Source organism: Lonchura striata, chromosome 5 (genome assembly GCF_046129695.1).
Source record: "Lonchura striata isolate bLonStr1 chromosome 5, bLonStr1.mat, whole genome shotgun sequence".
Taxonomy (NCBI): domain Eukaryota; kingdom Metazoa; phylum Chordata; class Aves; order Passeriformes; family Estrildidae; genus Lonchura; species Lonchura striata.
This window is the reverse complement of record NC_134607.1, coordinates 48,230,595-48,250,888: the sequence shown is the minus strand read 5'-3', so window position 1 is coordinate 48,250,888 and position 20,294 is coordinate 48,230,595. Positions and strand designations below refer to the sequence as shown.

Genomic DNA, 20,294 nt, shown 5'->3' with positions numbered 1-20,294 from the left:
AGAAAAAGATTATAACATGACTTCTGAGACACTTGGAAAACATATCATTTGAAAATGTGTCTAGAAAGGTATGTGTTTACCAATTAAAGAAAAAGCTTAGAAGCTGCAGCAGATAAATTAAATAGTAGAGACTAATCAATCACAGTGCTAAAATGATAGATGACAACTAAACTGAAGCCCCAGGGAACTACAACTACAGAACCATTTTGCAAAATTAGGCTGCATAACTAGCACACCTCAAAGCAGTACAGAATCTAAATCCATATCAAAGATGTCACATTAAAAAACACAAAGTGGTGTCTGTAACACAGAAATGATAAAAAGAAAAGAAACATAAAGTTTTACAGGAAGCATATAAGCCATAGAGAATAGACTTCTCTGAGTAGTCTTGATGTGATATCCAAAATAGATGCAATATAAACAACCTTTACATTATGCAAATGCTACTATATAATTTACCAGAAGTTTGTACTTTCACTATGTGAGGGGAAAAAGAGTGAAACTAATTTAGGGGAAGACCTCATTAAAGGTAGTGGAAACACTCCAATGAATAATTTCATCCAAGTCTGCAGTATATATGCATGAATTTTAATGTGCAATGACAAAACCTGTGACATAATGGCAAAGAACAAGGAAGAGGGCACTTCCATGCTGCTTCTAGATAGACTGCATGAAAAATTGAAATAATAAAGTAAGAGAAGGTTATTGTGATTACTACAGAATATTCAGGAACCACAGGCTCATTTCTTTTTGAATACTCATAAATTCAGCTTTTACAAAACGGACCCTTCCAATACCAAAAAAACCCTTCATTTAGCTGCTTCATCTCTGGTACATTACATACCATGGTAAATGGTAAAATATATAACACAGTAACTTTTGAAATAGATATTAGGGCAAACAAGGGTAATGTTGCATGCTCATGAGCTAATGGTAAGTCTAACATAAATTTAGTTCTTCTACACATAATGGAGTCAAACTGCACATACAATAATTTTCAGCAGGCCAAGCCTCCTCTCATCTGCTCACAGCAGTCTGGATTTTGGTCATCCCTCTCCTGTACTAGCACTGTGCTTATGCAGACTCCTAATTTATGTCACATTACCTGAACTTGCCTTTATCAAACAAGAGTAACAAAAAACCTTTTATCAGCCAGTCATCAATTATTTGCCACTTCTTTGATAAACCAAAGTTGGTGGCAGATGAAATCTGACTGCTGCCGACTATATGAGGACAAAGGACACCTCTTTTTGAACACATGGTGCAAGAAATTTTCTCTGTTCCTTGAAGGGAATCTTTTTCAATATCAAAGACAAATGACAAAGGCCCTTGCACTTAAAATGAAGTTGTGAATATGTAAAATTCACAAAACTTACTATACATTATGACATTTATCCTTTTTAAAATAAGAACAATATTAATTTTAATTTCATTTTCTCTATCTGTGGGGAATCCAACCTTGTTTTGCCTCTAAGCATCAGATATTTTAAGTTTTAGATTTTAATTCAAGTTGAAGAAAAAACAACTCCACAATTCCAATTTGTCAGTCCCAGTGTCAGAAGAATGACTGGTTACTTAGTGTATGAAGTTCTCAAGGGTATTGTTAGAAGGTTCAAAGATACCACACATGAACTTCCCTCCATGGGAGAATGTACAGCCTGATCAAGCTGGCAACATTGCTTTTCACTGATGATAGATGAGAGGTAAGAGTAATTTTATTTCTATTTCATTATTCTAATTTCCCATGTATATTCCAAAGAGAGTGTTAAATAAATTTCACATCACAAATGTTAAATAATCTCTGCAGAGTTTCATTTCTGTAATTATATATTCATTATATGTTAGATCATTTGTAGTTTATAATCATAATACCATGATTGATAAAATTAACCATGGATAATATGAAAAGGTCCTGTCAACCTATTCTGCCAGCAGAAGAAAGAGAATTTGTATGTGAAGGAGTACCAATAATAGTTGACTAATTTTTCTCACTATACATAAATAAATCCACATTATTCTGTAACAGCTGCTGGTGAGTTCTGGCTATTTGACACAGAAACATAACTGGGGAGAAGATCTTCCAGAGTCTGCAGTAGTGAAATTTATTTTCTACAAATATGTCTGTAACAACTTGTGGATTTTGTGTATATATAGATCAGTTGAATTATAAAAATTGCTTGGAATTACTAGCATTTATTCATGTAACTATCAGTCATCTGCTGACAAAACTTCAGATCCAGAGGGGATAAAGCATAATTGCTTAGGTTGAAGGTACCCCATGCATTAAATATCAACTTCCAAAGTTCCACTGTATCTTTCCACATGTCAAATACAATTGCAAGACCTGACCCATATTACACTATATTGTAGCCCTTTGTGAATTCCTTTGACATAGGTATATGCCATTATTCTGTGCATTATGACCTGACAACAGAAATAATGCTCTTGGTCTGCAGAGTATATATTTGATACTAGAAATAGCAAGCCTAAAATTGGCCCAAGATCACAACCATTCTGCAATGCAGCTCTGCCAAGAGTAAGAGGAGATGGCCCTATGTGGGAGATGGAGCAGAAAATATGAAGCTTGAACAGATTGACTACATGGCAAAAAACGGAAAGATAAAGGGTAAAAAGAAGTGTGATAGCATGTAGGAAATATAAACCACAGGAACCACAGGGGAAAGAAGAGAAAATGAAAGGAAAGTATGACTAAAAGAAGAAGAAAAATAATCAAAGGAATAGATAAATAGGAGTTTTGAGAAGTTTTCTAGAATTCTCTGGTACATATGTATCACTTGCTATATGTCTAGAAAGTGCCCACTGGTAACACAGTTTAGTACAACATACAAATAAGCACACAGGTTCACAAACTAGCATTGTGTTGTCCTTGGATTTGTGAAATGTCACACATTTCCTTTCATGTTAAATCTCATCATCAAACTTTTCAGCCCAGAGATATAATGGGTATTTTTTGCTATTGAGATTTACACATATTCTTTTCCAATATATTACCTCTCAAGAAATATTCAAGATTTATTTCTATTCAAAACTAGCCTGTTCCATACACCAGTTTGGCTAAATGAATAGGGATTTAATATACAACATTAAAATTCCTTAACTTGTACTGCCAAATGTACATTCTAAAAGCATAATGGTGCTAAAGAACACGTATTCTCTGCACATTACCTACCATCCACAATTATCTACCACAAAAAAATCAGGTTCTATTGGCACCTAGCACAGAGGAACTGTTTTGTTGGAACTGTTAACAGAAATGTGTTAACATGAGTCTATTGTAAACGCAGATGAACCCGGTGGGAAGAAATGATGATGTCTGACTCCAGTTCAGAAGGATTAATGATTTCTTTATTATAACTATACTATAATACATGAATATACTATTTAAAGGAGATACTAAAACTTCATACTTACTTTTTCTAGGTACCATATCTAACTCACAACTTGTGACCCTCTCTCCAGAGTCCAGACACAGGCGGATTGGATTGGCCATCAGGCTCAAACAATCCTCACCAGAATCCAATCAAGCAATCACCCCAGATAAACAATTCTCCAAACACATTCCACATGGGAAAAACAAGGAGCAGAAATAGAAAATGTTTTCTCTTTCCTCTGTGCTCTATGAAAAATCCTGAAAGAGAGAAGAATGTGCCTGCTGCACAAGTCCACCTGCTCTGGTTCTCAGAATATATTGCCACCTGTTAATATCCAGTAATGTGGTACACCCATATAATCAACTACAGCTCCCAGGGCAAACAAATTTGGATTGGCAGTGAAAGCAATTTCTGTGCTCTACTTTGTCATGACTGGTACTTCACCAGCAGCCTAAGGTATTTTTCTAGGGACAATGTCAATAATATCACCCACAACATAAACATGGCCCATTTTCTCATCTCAGTAAGTGGTCTTAATTTCTTGGTGTTTGACAATGCTGCAGTTGTCAAAGGCCAGTGCAGCCACGCACTGCAATTGGCTGGACTGTGCAGTGAACAGCACAGCTATGACCAGGGCTGTTCAGAACAATTAGCCAATGGTTATGTGGTCAACACAAACCCATAAAAGTCTTTTGCCCCTACACTGACCCAGCAGGATATGACTACAGTGATGAATCTGTTTTTCTGCAAAATTTCACATGTGAGCAAATCTTGGTTGATGTAATATTGTTTTTAGCTCGGTACTGTCAATTTCTATTGCAATGTAGTTCTACTGAGAAGAAAAACATCGTATTCTCAGTATAGGCAGCAATGAAGACACTGTGTAGATTACCTGGACCTCTTAACTGAGATGATTATAGAATTTATACAAGTCTACCCCTGCAAAATGAAACTAAATTGGATACAAGGCAGAGATATTCACTACACTAACTTCTTGCACTTGTTGGAAGAACTGCAAATATGAAAGAATAAAAAAAATTAAAAGGAAGTGCAAATCATGTTTAGATTTGGAGTATATAAGATGGTCACTTACTGTTCACAATAGAGAATGTGTGCTTAACTCTCTTCTCTTTGTTAATTCAGGATTTCACGCTTCTGTAAGAAAAACAAATACATGTGTTTATCATCCATTTAAAATTAATTATCTAGTTTCATTTGTGCTACAGATGTTTGCCATTTTCAGATTTAGTTTTGGCTTACTCCACTATTTGAAACCCTGGGCTTTTTTGAAAGCACCCAGCAGAGAAAATTCACATCATCCCTTTTCTTTAAAAAACAGTTTCCAGTCTTAGATACTACAATAGCAGCAGAGATGAGAAATCTACAGGTTCAGGGAACAAATCTCTCTTGAAACCTTGGACTAAATGCTGGACATCATAATTTCATCTGGGCACCTGCAGGCCTCCCCAGTTCCAGGAAGGTGACAGGCTTTCACATTTCTGAGGCTGTCAATCCTCTCATCAAAATCAAATTCTCATGGTGTATTAGATCTTGGCTGAATTATCCCATTAGACTGAGGAGCCAAGGAAGAAAGAACATATGCCTCCAATGACAGCCACAGCCTCCCTCACCACTTTTGGAGGAGAGTGGAACATGTTGCAGAGAGGTGTTTGATGCCTCACTCCTGTTGTTTCATACAGGGAATTTTTACGGTAAGAACTGAACACAGTACAGCAGCTGCTTTAGCCTTTCTTGGCCAGGTTACAAGCATCACAACAGAGGTGAGTTTTAGGGCAGGATTTGAAGTAACACAGCATACTGCCTTTGCAGATTTTACTATTAACAATTTTCATTAATAAAGGCTGCTTGAGAGAAGAGAGAAAATTGGAACTGCTGGGCAATAAGGGTTACAATAATGGCAACGTTGGTGTGAAAGGGCAAGCACAATCAAGCTGTGAAGGCATTAATTGTAAAGATTTGGATTTGTAAAGACCAATTTGGATGCAGTTAAAAAATTGAGCCAAATACATAATTACCAAGATAGACAGATATATTTTTAATTTTACATCGACTAGAAAATGAAAATGTTGTTACCTGAAACTCACACTATAGCACACCAACACTTATGCTGTCCTTTAATAATGGCAAATCATGATTCCATCCACCATCTCACTCTAATCAGCAAACCATCTTTCATGACTCAAATAATACAGGACTCAAACTATAAGTAATTATAAGATCTAATTTCCCCTTCTATTTTAGTAAAAAATTAATATTTCTTTCTGTATCATTCTGTCAATATTTATGTCATACCAGAAATCACTCATTTGAGTCTACTGAAGAAACATGTTAAGCAACAGTTAACTGTTTGGAGCTGAGGGTTATATAATACATTAGTCAGAAGCATCTAGTATTATGATGTTATTAAATTTTAAACTTTTTTTAACCATAGGCATCAGCTCTTCTATCTAACAGCCCATTTTGTTATGTCCTAGAGATCAGTGAGGAGCTCAACACTTAAAATGATACAAGGTTAGCTGGACAATTATTTGGAATCTTATTCTAAAGGATTTAGAATAATTCAGATGCTAGTGTGAAACTAAGCTAATTTCATTTCCACAGTTTGTAATCCATATAAAGTATCAACTCATGTCAATAGCCTTAGCAGGCCTTACCTCAACTGGCGCTCTGTATTAACTATATAAAATGTTCTAGTACAGACCATGACAGACATAATCTGAACTACTGTATTCAAATATCTTTTGAATGGGTTCAACCAAAACTTTGCCTCTTGCTGTCAAGTCAAGTCTTCCCAAGTGGAGGGATTTGAAATTTAGAAAGACTCAGAAAGAGGGTTCAATAAAAGAACCTCTAATCTTCACCTTCTCGTGGGGTTCAGAGCCAGGGTTTTGGTTCAGGGCCCTGTGTATATCTTGCATTTGAACAGAGGTAGCTGCAAGTGCCTTAGAAAAATTAACACCCAGAATCACACCTGCTCTGTGGTGCACTGTCTCAATCTTCCCCTGTTTCTCTAAGCTGTCTGTGTCAAGCTGTGTCATATTATTACTGAGCCTTTCGGGAAGCTCACTACTTCCTTCTGAAGCAATGACAAAATGGAAAGGAAAGACAAATGTTTAATATACTATTAATTGTAAATAACTGAATAAAAATACAGGTTATGCACTAGAGAAGCAAATGTAAGCGAAACTGTGAATAAGTGTAGTGCTGTATTAAGTGCAGAGACAGACTGCCTGCTCCTTTGAAGCTCACAGTCTGAGTTTCCAAAAGATATGAAAAATGTAATGGACATCTGGAATAAGTGAAAACCAATCAATAAAATTCAACATTTGTCCAGGAAAATAAATACTATCACTCTTTGCAAGGATTTGCAGAGCTAAAATATAAGGAGATAAATAAACTGGAAATATTTGCATTTCTAGAGGAAGATTAGCACATTACAGAAGAAATTCAACTGTGTTTCTATCACCTACTATTAAACACAGGCAATTTTTTTATTAGATGTGTTGGAAGATTAATTCTTTCACCCTTGGTTATGGACTCCTGTGGGTCTTCAATGCAGGAGATCCCCTGCGGTGACAACTGTATTTTCAGAGCTACAAATAGCATCTTTCATAGCACTAGTACCTTCCAAGGCTTCGTTCTTGTTTCAATAATATTTGCAAGAGAAGACGTTTCCTAATGAAACCATTAGAAGTATCAACAGAAACACATTTTGATACATGTGACTACATCTTGTAATATCCCTTTGAAGTGTAATCTATATTTAACAAATGTTATCTACAGAAGATACTTTAAGGAATTTAATTTCAGGGTAAGTACTCATTTAAATGACCTGCAACTTTTACTTCAGTTAGCATATAGATAGCAAAAGTAAGAAAAACACAGTCTTTTTTCATTACTTCTAAAATCTCTGATCCCAGTCAACTTTATGGTAACCAATTATGGAAATAGTCCCATTAAACTGGGGCAAGACTGGAGCTCTAAAATAAAACCAGTTCAGTCAAAACCACTATATTTAAGATTATACATGCATATATGCTCATGAAATGAAACTCAACTCCACTGCAAGGAAAGAAATCTGCAATTTTTCTCAGGAAGCTCTTGTTTAACTCATACAGAAACAGAGGGGATTTACATTTATTACAGGTGACAAAGAACATTTTTAGCATCACAGAATCATGACAAAAATAAGCCCCTTTTATTAGATGCTTCACTTTTCATTGCAAACTGTGATACAAAAGATGAAAGGGAAGTTGCATGGTAATTAAAAGATTTCTCAAGGTATCTTAGGCCATCTGCAGTTTCTTTATTCCATCACTATTTTTGAAACCAGGAACAACTATGTGATCTTTTACAAACTCCATGAAGAAACAATTTTTATCTGTTTAGGATTATGGGCTAAACACTCATTAGTAGAGCATATGGCTGTTATTTGAGTATTATTCTTCCCTCTCTGCTTTCAAAACTGAGGAATAATTTTTCAAACTGAATCTTTGTACTCTGGAGTAATAAAGAGCTGCTAATATATCATCATTATGGCTCAGTGACAGTTCCAGAGCACAACTGGACAACATTTTTGTCATGAAGGAATAAAAATTCTAGAAATCAGTTTCAGGAGGGTTTTGGTTTTGACAGAGCTGAAATTTATCCCAGGTTTGTCTACTTTACTGATTGTCTTTCGGACCCGAGGACATCCACTTATGTGGCATATCTGGGAGGTTTGGAATAAACCATTTTGAAATTTTTTGTGGCAAAATACAAAAATATAAACTAAACCTCAAACAAAAAAGCAGCTGGTGTTTAGCCTACTGAATTTAGCAGCATGTCCTCAAAACACAAGCCCAGTGTTCTTAGAAGTGAAAATGGGTATTTCAAATTTTATTCTCTGCTTTAGAATTATTTATGAGAGAAAATCAGATTAATTGAAAGTGGAGAAGTCCATTATGAATAGACTGACATCCTGTAAAACACAGAACTGATGTCTGGATAAATGAGGCTAGCATTCGATTATGAAGTTTAAATTAGCTAATAACCAGTACAGAGTCTGGATAATTTCCAGTTGCATAACGTGCAACAAATTAAATGTATTTTGAAAAAAAATGCAGTTGCAGGCATTTATTAATAGTTTCACATACTGAAATAGAAATTGTCATACATTATAAACTTTACAGTCCTTAATCATTATGTATATTCCACTATTTTATGGGCTTAATTTGCTCAGCATCAACTTCCACTGTGAGTAACATTGATTTTGTCGAAACCTCAAATAAGTCACAGAACAGATCTGAGGATTACTTCAGAAGGGATTTAAAGCACACACTGTGAATCTCTATACAACCAACACTTAAAACACTATCCGTTCAGGCCCAGATGGATTGCTATGGCAACAGAATCCCAAATACCAGGTTTGTAACTAACAAAAATGTAAATTATTGATGAACTCAAGAGTTGTCTCTCTTGGACACCCTCCTATTCAAATACCAAGCCGTATGGCTAGAATACAGAGAAATGGTTGATATGCAATTTCCCCAGCCCAGTGAGCACTAATCCCAAAGGATTTCATTAAATCTTTTGGCTTAAATTTTTATTCTTGGAACAGCAGTCAGCAAGCAGGGATTACATTAAAACAGGCACTATTGAGGTCATTACTGACTGAATTCAGGCCTGTAATATAACAAAACAGGAACTAATTTTAAATATATCTCCACAAACACACCCCCTCCCCCCAAAAATAGCACTGTTCTAAGTTACAATCTATTTGATGACAGCACTTTTTCCACTCACATCACCACCCTTCCTCCTTGCCTACAGGCAATGATGGAGAACAGTACCAAAGAGTAAAAAACAGAAAGACATATTATTTGATAAAGAGGTGCACATCTCATGGTAGAGGTGACTGTGCATAAACAACTAATTTGCAAAACAATGAATGTAAGGAGGCTTCTGTAAATCAAAACCAAGAATAAAAACTTTTCTAGCAAATGAGCAAATCAAAAGAGAGGAATTGGCATTTTTATTTCAAATTTCATAAACAGTTTGAGTGGTAGGAAAGCCAAACACTACTGGAAAGCCTCTCAGACTTTTTACAGAATGTGATTAAGACAATGAGTGTCAGACAAAAATCAGTTCTCAAATTTTGGGCTGTGACAGTCCAGCTTGTTTTAAAAGAAACTATGGCCTTAAAAACCCAAACAATTCTCAGGTGTGTACCTGCTTTTAGGTGTCACTGTACATAGAAGAGAAATGGCCAACTTCTGACAGTAAGAGTTTGTTGCCAGATCCAATGTCCACCCAAAACAAGAAGGAAAAACCAGGACAGGGATAAATTTGTGGAGATGGGCAAATAAGGAGGGATGTTTTTGCTAATGGAATGGAAACAATTACTGAAAGAGAAAATGAAAGACATAAAACCAAGGTATAGAGTAATCTCCTAAGATAAGGGTGAAATTTAGAGTATTAGAAAAGAAGATAGTGGTTGTACCAGAAACTTCCTGGTGGAGCAGGAGAAATTCTGCCATCCTCATCCACACAGATGAGCATTTACTCAACACAGTACATAAAGACAGAGGACCGATTTAGGAGAGCTGTCATTTGAACAGCCATTTAAGACTACAGATATTAACTAGATTGCAAGCCTTTAGGTCTCAACATACGTTTCAGTACTTCAGAATACAGTTTACCAGAAAGCATGTGCAGCATTCAATATGGACACTTGAGACAAAACCAGTATTTAGACTCTGCTTTTCTCTGTCCATTCAATCTGTGGCTTGGCCATTCCCACCCTGTGACCTATATATTTTAAAGGTGAAGCTCTACAGGTTCTTCTACTTAGCAAATGACCCAGCTCATTGCGGAATTTCTCTGGGTGTCCCTTTTACAATACTAGCAATGAATGTCCTTTTTCAGCCTCTCTTCACTTCTATTGAGCTACCTGCCACCTAAAGTTGAAAGCTCCTTCCCTGTAACTTCCTCAGAATTTCAGTTCTTAGCAGAACCAGGTGTTTCAACTCCTGACTAGCTGTTTCTTGTTATTACCATACACCTCCATCAGACAGGCTGTGTTTCTGTCACACACAACTCATACACAGGCAAGAGCAGTCCCTAGCCCTCAGTAAGTGCCAGACACTCCTCAAACGCCCCTGCATCACTCTCCCAGTTGCATGATTCTTCTCACATTCTCAGATTCTTTCTCCTAGCAGCACTACCCAGAACGTGCCTTGTTACCCTCTTTGATTATCAGTCCTGGTGGATTCAGGTCTATTATTGCCAATCAAAAGCCTTTTCCAGCTTCTGCTTTATCCTTAAACTTGACTTGATGCTAGAAGAGCCATCCACTCTGATACTTCCACCAACCACACCTAGGTAGGTCAGCATTATAACTTCATGATCAATAAATAATCATATGAATTGGTAGGCACTAAAAGATTCTCTTTTTAAGAAAGAACACTATTAATGGTGATGATACGGTCAATGACAGTCACAAATGGGTATCTGAATTATCTTGAGATGTTATAAGAATCTTATGTGGCCAAAGAACTGTCAGAATTTGGGGAATAGTATTTCCTCCCTCCAACAGCTTTTCAGGACAACATATGTCTCTTCTTCTACATTTCACTGTGTAGCTACTGCAGTCCTGCTTTATAAATGGGATGGCAAAAGTGCCAGCAATAGGATGCATAAAAACTTCATACATCAGAGTGAGACTTCATTTTCCTAAGTGAAAATTTTCAAGACTTCAGCTGAAATAACCAGCACTTGTAACATAGCATTCCATCAAATTTAATTCCAAATATTTTCAGGCTTTTGTAGACAATAAGATATAAATCTACAATTATTTTCTGAAACATTTTAGAGAAAATAGTTCCTAGCAATATTGGTTTCAGATGTCATGATTAGGTTGCTTTTTACAGCTACAGACTATTACTTATTTAGAAGCACAATGAAGGTTTTTAACCAGTGTCCTAAATCCTTCTTAGAAAGACAACATATCTTTATACTAGTAGATACACACTCAGGTACATTCTAGTGTTTGGAGATTCAATATCTAATTGCCTTTATTACAGGATGAAAGTACCTGCTGCAATATCCACTGCAGGAAGTGATTATGTGTTACATAACATAGCTGATCTTTTTGTTTTGGTGTGAGATACTTTGCTTATTTATTTATTTTTATTATCTATCAATTCTGCTTTATGAAAATGTACTAATATGGGTAAGCAATTCACCCAGAAAATCTGATAGTGAGTGTCAACACCTTAGCAAATTAAGCTACATTATCCATGGGTGAGTTGTTCCAATACCCTTTCTATATTACCCTAGAGAGACCTACAGTGGCAACAAATTCAGTATGTTTTGGCCATTCAAATGCATCCTTCAAATGTAACATTTTAGATAAAGAGAAAAATCTAAGCAGACTTATTCTGTAGGTCATCTGGATATGTACACAAAATGTATACAGATGATAATTCACCACTGGTATAATGTCAGCCCACATTTTCTATACTGTACAGTAATTTTTATTTACACCGCTGTTTTCTTCTAGTGGAAATTATTAAAAAAAAATGGGAAAGTCTACCAAGTCTAAATACAGACAAAATCAAGTTACTGCCTACCCCCTCCTGTACTAATCCAAGATGTAATGGACTACATGCTGCTCTGATTTCTGGTAAGCAGCAAAACAAATCCTGTAAAGACAGGCACATCACTTTCCGAAGCTGGTACCCTTGACTTCTCGCAATAATTTTAATGTTGTTTGTTATGCACCCACCATGCAACAAGCCCTTTTGCTCCACGGCAACTGATTTCTGCTCCCTTTCACCTTTTTAAAACTATATGGGTATTTCATATCCCAAGACTACTGGTTTAAACCTTCATGTGCAATTTCGCTACTCTCATGATCACAGCTGGCTTATCCTTTTCATTGAGCTACACTTCAAACTACTAAGAGTATGAAAAGACCAAGAGAATGAAAACACACCAACTTAAATGAAGATTTTTTTGGGTTCTTAGTTTACAAGAAGAGATGATATTTTGTACCTTTCTTTGGTCAACAAAGAATGAAACACTCAAAATTAATATTGAAACTGGACATCACTGACCCCTTGCACTGGTACTAGACATTATAAATAACACGATCATTAAATAAAGTAAGCATGCACTAAGATTTTAAATGCTTCTTTTCAGTTACTACGCATAATATTTCATCACCAAAAAAATGTTTCTAATCACTCTACTATGTTTAGCATTAAAATAACTTCATTGCAACACCATAAGAGCAAGCAAACATTTATACCAACATTGGTGGAAATTACAACCTTATGGATAGATGATTAGGATGACAAAATTATGAGCAATTAGTTAAACATAAAAAAAGAATGTTTTCAGTCTCCAAATTATTTATGTTAAAAAAGTAACTGTAGTATTTGTCCTTGAAACATTTATGACAAGAAGAGATTTCTATTATGAGACTGTTTTATAAACATCACTAAGTCTGTTGGAATAAACAAATTTATCTTAAACCACATTCTTTATCTTCCTCTGCATGTAAGAATATTAGACCTCCTTACAGTCAGTAAAAAAACCCCGAACTTGAACAATCATTAAAAACTGTCTGTTTCTTATTTAGTACTGTCCAGAACATTCCTTTCTCAGTTACTGTCATTGTTGGCATATAGGGCTGTCTCCTGGAAGGAGCTGTAGGTAGCACCACTAAGAGATGCACTGACCAGCATTACTGGTCCTCAAACACAAGTAATAGGTTTACCAGTCAGTAGATCTTTCTGGTTCTATAGCATTTTAACTTCTGCCTAGACACACTGGCCAACAAATAAACTAAACCAAACAAAAGAATAGCAGACAGAGGCACAGAATGAGTATAAAACAGGTGTTGCCAAGAGCAACACAAACTGGAGTTCCTTGTCAGGTTACAACTTGCTGAGGAAACGTGTAACCTAAGTGACAAGAGTGAACACTGAGTGACACATAACAACAGCCTGTGGAAAGTACAAGGTGGGCATGTAAGCGGCTGCAGCTGCAAGTGCTACCTTGGTTCTCAGAAGCTGCAAAGTCAACTCAGCAGCAAATGCACATATCAGTAGGAATGTCTCGTATCTCTGAGATAAATAGTTGCCAGCCTGGCTGGCTGTGTGAGGGAGAAATTTGGTCACTGGAGCTCTTAATCAAGTGCAGGTGTCCTGATGTAGTGTGCCTAGGCCATGCTACTTTCCATAGTTAGTGGCACATAGTAACATCCTACCTGGCCACCTTGCCTTCCTTCTCTGGTCAGCTAGCAGGGTTAGGCTGGTATCTATAGTAAAGTTCATCTCCCTACTTATAGAAGCACAGTGAAAATTTTAACTAGCCTATAGCTGCTGGTATTTGTGTCTAAATTCATTATTATAAAACATCATCTAGAGATACAATTTCCATATCTTAAAGTATTTCTTTACACATTATGTGCACATGCCTGATTTTACAATACTAAAAATGAACTGAAGTATCATGACTTTTTCCATCTTGAAACTACAAGCAGACCCTTAGAGACTGGGGAGTTGAGGCAGACCTTTTAATCACAAGTGTCACTCTGGGCTACAACAGAAGAGCTTAACTGCCAATCCTTGCATATTACATGCAAATATATGACAAAAAAAAGGGAGGATAAAAGACAAGTGGTGGTTTTGCAAGTCTTCCTAACAGTAAAAAAAGGACGCATCAAGTCCACATTCAGCAAAACTGATAGCCTAATCAAAAAGTAGCACATCAGACAGTGCAGTGTTGATGTGCAGATGGCTACGAACATTAAAAGAGGTAGTTATCATTATTGTTCCTTACGTATTTGAGTAAAGAAAAGACATCATGATATTGTATTTCCCTATAAAATCAACTTCCTCAGCTAGACATTGCCAGAAGGAACCTAATGGAAATGTCTATTTAGTGAAAATCAAATAATTACCTTGTAAGTACCATCTCATGTGTCACATTTAATGTTAGCATCTCTAAATCAAGGAAAATTAAAAAAAAAAAGGTCTATTTGAAATACTTTTAAAAACCATATGGACACATATTTTAATTGGGCTACTTTTGCTAATGAAACAAAGTATTCCACATAGCAATATTTCTCTCTTTTTGTAGAGCCAAATGTTAACATAAACCACCCTTTAATTTAATCTTCCTATCCATCTTGACAAAACCTGTTTAATTTTTGATTATTAGATTCTCTGAAATGCAGCTTATTCAGACCAAACTTCAGCCACTTCACAAAAACTACTGATTTGCACTCATATAGCACACTGGAGCAGTCTGTCAGAAAAAAACATTTGTTCTGTCTCAACTGATGTATAGTGTAATTTTCTGAGATTCTTTCATTGTAATTTGCAAGCACATTAGCTAAGTCTATGAAACAAAAGCAATCTGTACTACCCATGGCCCAGAAAATGCAGAAGCAGAAAGTTAGAAAACATAACAAATGTCTGAATCATCTTGAGGCAGGGACATACTCTACCTCAATACAAAACATCATTATCCAACATGTGCCTCATCTATTTTTCTGACAAAGGAAGTTTGGCCACTGAACACATAATACTGAATACAGTCTTAAAACAGGCTAATTAGACTTTTAAGGAGAGACCTAGGAGAAGGCAAACTTACCCCAGACTAAGTCAGGAAAGCAACACCACAGTTAGTTTATGTAACTTTGTTTAGTTCCTGCAGTTCCACCCTCAATTCTATAGTCACACTAAGCCACCCTTCAGGCACTCTTCCAAAAGAGGAAAGCTAGCTAACACTGACACACCAAGTTCTCTGCTGAATTATCCAATGCAGAATCTACCAGGCACCACTGAACATGTTTCAATATTGTTGCTTTTAAAACAAAGTAGGTGTAAGGGAATACACTGTGGGCAGGAAGGGGAATGTAAATGCAGCATTGATAAACAGCCAGATGAGAGCATAACTGCATCCACAGATAGGAAGGGACAGCATAATAGACACTGTTACACAGAATGATTGTTACAGCATCTCTCAGCATGGATTTTAAACAAATCAAGAAAACACCACATGATGTACCTAAAACTTCATTTCAGCATCTGGCAAAAAGGAACTATCTGTAAGACCATCTCATTCAACAAAACCCTTAATATGAGTTTCTTTAAAAAAGGAACTTAAAACTGCCTGTCAACAAATAAGCAGATGCCCTTTCTGAAGCTGACAGGTGCTTTTTGGCATTATTGTAATGACCATAAGTACATCATTTCACAGGGTAGAATCAATTGCTTTAATAATTTTCTACTATCACTTATGAAGTATGCAGTCAATTTTCTAATCTATCCTCTGCACTGACATAAAATATGAAAATTCAGCATACGCAGGCAAAACTGACTGTCAGTATATTTTCCTTTTCATAAAAATCACCATTTTGCCTATAAGGTTAGTCCTGTCTCAAGAATAACTGAAGCAAGGGCTCTTAAGCAAAACTGATTCTCCTAAAATACAATAAGATAATCCAAAGCAGTGTCAGTCTTCAGCAAACTTCTATGATACATTGAGATTTCAGGATGCAATGTGAAATGCTTCTTTATGAACAGAACAACCTGGCAGCTTAGAACAGGAACATCAATAAATCCAACGTCTCTGTCAACAATTTTCTTCCTGAAATCTCTCTGTTAATATATCAGAAAATTCAGGAGATTAGAAAACAGTAAGAGTAGGAGAAAGAGAAAATAAAGAAATCAAATATCTCCTCCTCTGGCCCTGGTTTCATTTGTTCATTCCGGATACACTTTCTCTTCTTCTTCTCCACCTTCTCCTTAAACTAAAATGGGCATCTAACAGAGCTGATAGTTGCCATTCTTTGCACCTAAATAGTTCCTTTGAGCACATAGTAAGAAATTGTCTAGAAGTACTTTTATTCTGAATCTTGCTACACTTGTAAGAGTAAGTAAAAAAAGAAGCTGAGAGATTAAATTACCCTAACTGCAAAGCAATTCTTGCTTGACAAAAAATCCAGATCTGCTTCTCTTGCAATTTGTCCAATGCTCTCTCAAAAACGTGAGTTTGCAATGACATATAACAACAGAAACAGACCAATGTGATTATTGGTGTTTCAGCTGCTGTCTTCCATGCCCAATAAAGATAATACCCTTATACTAGCTTGTTGAAAAATACACTTGATTTCATTTTGAGCTTTGCAAATATGATTGTAAATCATTGGAAGAGATCACTGAACATGTTATGAAAAGCAAAGAGGAGTCTTAAGAGGTAGGTTTTGGAGAAATGTGGCAGGCAGACTGATATTGTTAAAAACAAAATCCAGCTGAAGAGAGTGAGAAGTATCTGAAAGGTTGAAGACTCAACAGTATTTGGCACATGACCAGAACTGTAAATAAGCATAACAAGACGGAATAGGGAAAGAAAGCAGTGGCTGGATACCAAAGTCCCCTTGTTTTGCTCTAAAATATTTTAAGGGAAATAGTAAAGCCCATCTATTCCTGGACGAGGATAGGTCCAGGAATAAATAAAGCAGGTAGCTGAAATTACATTAGTTGAGCTGAGGACTACTTGAACTAAATATTTATTTTCTTCTTTCCACCTTACTCACCAGTGAACACCATGCTATTATTGTGGAGGTGAATGGAATTAGTGGAGCCAATACAGAGTTAGAAGTCAAGAACTCTAGAGATGTAATCCTGGATTGGTCTCTGACTTGCTCTGGTACATGTTTATGTCACTGTTGAGTTCCTCTACTAATAAAGCAGATACAATAATACAGAACTCATGAAGGACCTTGCAGGATTAAAGTGTATTGCAATATTTTGCAGGAAAGCTGCCAAATTTAAGTTTCCTGCAGCACTTAAATGGATGAGCCTATAGGGACTGGGCCTTAACTTATATCTATAAAAATGTTACCTGCAGTAAGAGAGACTCAAGACAACCCTGAGTGTTTTTAAAAATTTTACCTTTGCATTACTAAACCATTTGCCATAGGGACTGAATGTTTGCACTTCTGGGACTTTGCTAGATTTCCAGATTTATACTGCAGGACAGCTGAAGGTCTCCTTTGTCCCTAACACCTTAATATTGTTTTTCTAAGGGATTATAAACAGAAAAAAGTACCACTCTCTAAATATCCTTCACCATTTTGTTTTTAAAAGTCTTTAAAGCTACAAGTGTCTCTTACTCTTCATCTATAAATGGCTCATCACATTTGACTCTGTGGGCAAGGTGGTATCACAAAGAAACAACATGTCTCACGATACATTTAATGTGGTTCAGGTGCCACTGCTAACAACACTACATTTATCCTACTAAATCCCAAAGTATTATCTTTTCACCAGCATAGGAATTACTCAGCCAAAACTGAAATATGCTCTTAAACGGAACAGTTTAAACAAAGATGAAGGGCCAAAGGACTGCAAGATTAACAGCATTTTTCTGGATTGTTTAAATGTAATAAAGTAAATTCAGCAACAATTCTAAGGTTTTCACTGTTCCATGTTTCCCTCTCACAATGAATTTCTTTTTGCTGTTTTTTTTTTCTTGTTGCACTCACTGTTACATAATTAAAATATCAAGATAAGGATTTTTTGTAGCCCTAAATGAAATCACACTACCTTATGTATAAGCACTTATCATATGTATTTGTAGGTCTGGATGCCTTTTTCAAGCTGTATCCACTCACACATATATTCCCTCTTTATTTACCCAGCTTGCCCAGAAACCAAGGTCCAACTCTATTGCATATAGATATTCTGCATTTATTTGAAAATTTTTGGTTACAAACTACAGCACACCAAACAGTAACTAACTGCATTAAGCTCACACCCATGCTTGTGTCAGACATGAATTATATTCTTTATATGATTAAAAGGCTGAGACAGAAATATTTACTTTGAATAACAAGCTGCAGTTATACCAGCATGGGCATAAAACTGAATATGTGAATAAACACCACATTATAAATGTAATTGTTTTAGTTCCTGAGTATATACAAATGTATAGCATTTAAATTATGATGTCATGAGACATTACGTCAAAAAATATATATTATCAAAGGATCACCTATATTGGATCACCCATATCTAAGATAATGGGCTACAGTGTCTTGAATTACAAAAGGGACATGCGAGATGATCCTAATTTAGATGCCTCCCTGGTAGCAGTAAACAGATTTATAACAATGTGCAAAAGCAGGGAGGCCTTTGATACCCAGGCTGTTCAAAAACCTTCAGTTAGACCAGTGTACCATTGTGAAATAACAACAAACACTACAGAATTTACAGCACAAGAATAACAAAGGAAGATAGTGCGTTCCAGCCTGGATACAGCACACAGAGACTGAGTTAGAGATATTCTTTAACAGAATACTATGCTCTTATTATGCCCAGATGCCTTCTGAAGTCTTAAGAAAGTAACTAAAATAGATATTGAAAGACAGTGTAATTGATAGTGATAATTACCCTGGGAGGAGGCAAAAGGCTATGCTGCAGCAGTACACGAACATCTCTTCTGCAAGCCTGCTAGGCATATTGATTTGGCATATTCTGTACCATAGGCCTGTTTATTAAGTACAGCACTTTACTTACACTAGTCTTCCAAACACCAACAGAAACTTGGTGTCTGACTCTTCTGATTTTACATAGCACAGATAGTATCTCCCTGCTCTTTCCCACTCAGAATGAACTGGCTAACTCATTTCATAGGAGCCAGAAGCCAAATAAATTATCAATTGTCAGTTATTGACTAGGCATCGAAAGTGAATTTGGAGGCAATACTATGCAGAGAAATATGGGTTAGCTCTACTCAAACAACATAGCACAGTTTTTCTGCATGAAGACAGCCACAAGCCCTGCACTGGAGATGGCAGTCCCACTAAACCCAGCTCAGATTTTGGGATTTCCCGCTGAAGCAGGGTGGCAATGGCCATGTACTACCTGAAGATAAAAAGGCAAGACAAAACAGAGTCAGGTTCAGCTGGGCCAAGAACCTTGAAGAAAGGTTTTCAACCTCTGTAGGCTCCAGGGATAACATTGAGCTGGCCAGATTGCTGGCTTTAGCTAGTCCTCAATACTAAATGAAGACTGACTGACCTGGCCTGAAGTTTTTGGTAGAGTATGGAAATAAAACTTCTGAGAACTACAGTAGTAAGATTACTACAAAAAGTAGAGGTTGGTTTTTTTTTTGTGGGTTTTTTTTTTTTTTTTTTGGGACCATCTAATTCATCTTCTTGCTTAGTTCAGTCTACCTTCTTAAAGCAAAGCCATTCTGTGGCTTTGCTGATTCTGTGCAAGCCTAAGAACAGCAATACTGCTTTGAAATGACAAAGACCAAAAAGAGAAAGTCCCAGGACTTCAAATACTTACCGAGGAAATATATCACAACAAGGAAAATAATTTACCCAGCACATGGAAGATATCACCCTAGACACCAGCTTCAGTCCTCTGCAAAGACAGAAAGCTCTGGAAAAACGTCAAGGCTGGAATGGCCTTGAATATTCTGCCAAGACAACAAGCTGCAGAACACCTGATATTTTTCCCACAAGGAGTCAAAAGGTACCTCAATCTCTAAGCCACTTAGGAGAAGAAAGCTGTAGCAGAGCTCAAGAGCATCCAAATTTTTTGCAACAACAAAAGAATTTGTTAGTTGAAAATACCCAGAACATAGTATAGTAGGGCAGGACTTTTTTACTTTTCCCACTATATGTAGGATGAAAAATAGAGCTGTTTGTATTAGCTTTGCCCTTCTACAGTAATGTAGCTTTTGTGAGTTTTTATAATGTTTTAACTGGAAAACCGAACAACAAGGTCACTTCATCATTTTCTACTATGGGTCAGTAAAGCCAGTCTGTGCAGTTTTCATATGCCATAACACTGCATTCCAAAGCTTCCT

At 36.4% G+C, this 20,294-nt stretch overlaps 1 protein-coding gene across 4 annotated transcripts in view; it reads right to left on the bottom strand.

Annotated features, from left to right (window-relative positions):
- The window catches only part of SYT1 (synaptotagmin 1), a 327,942-nt gene that overhangs the window by 204,872 nt on the left and 102,776 nt on the right, over positions 1-20,294 (bottom strand). For all 4 annotated transcript variants that reach the window (XM_021528113.3, XM_021528116.3, XM_021528115.3 and 1 more), the window contains one exon: positions 4,486-4,547. The gene's annotated coding sequence lies outside the window, so the exon portion shown is untranslated. The remainder of the gene's footprint in view (positions 1-4,485; positions 4,548-20,294) is intronic.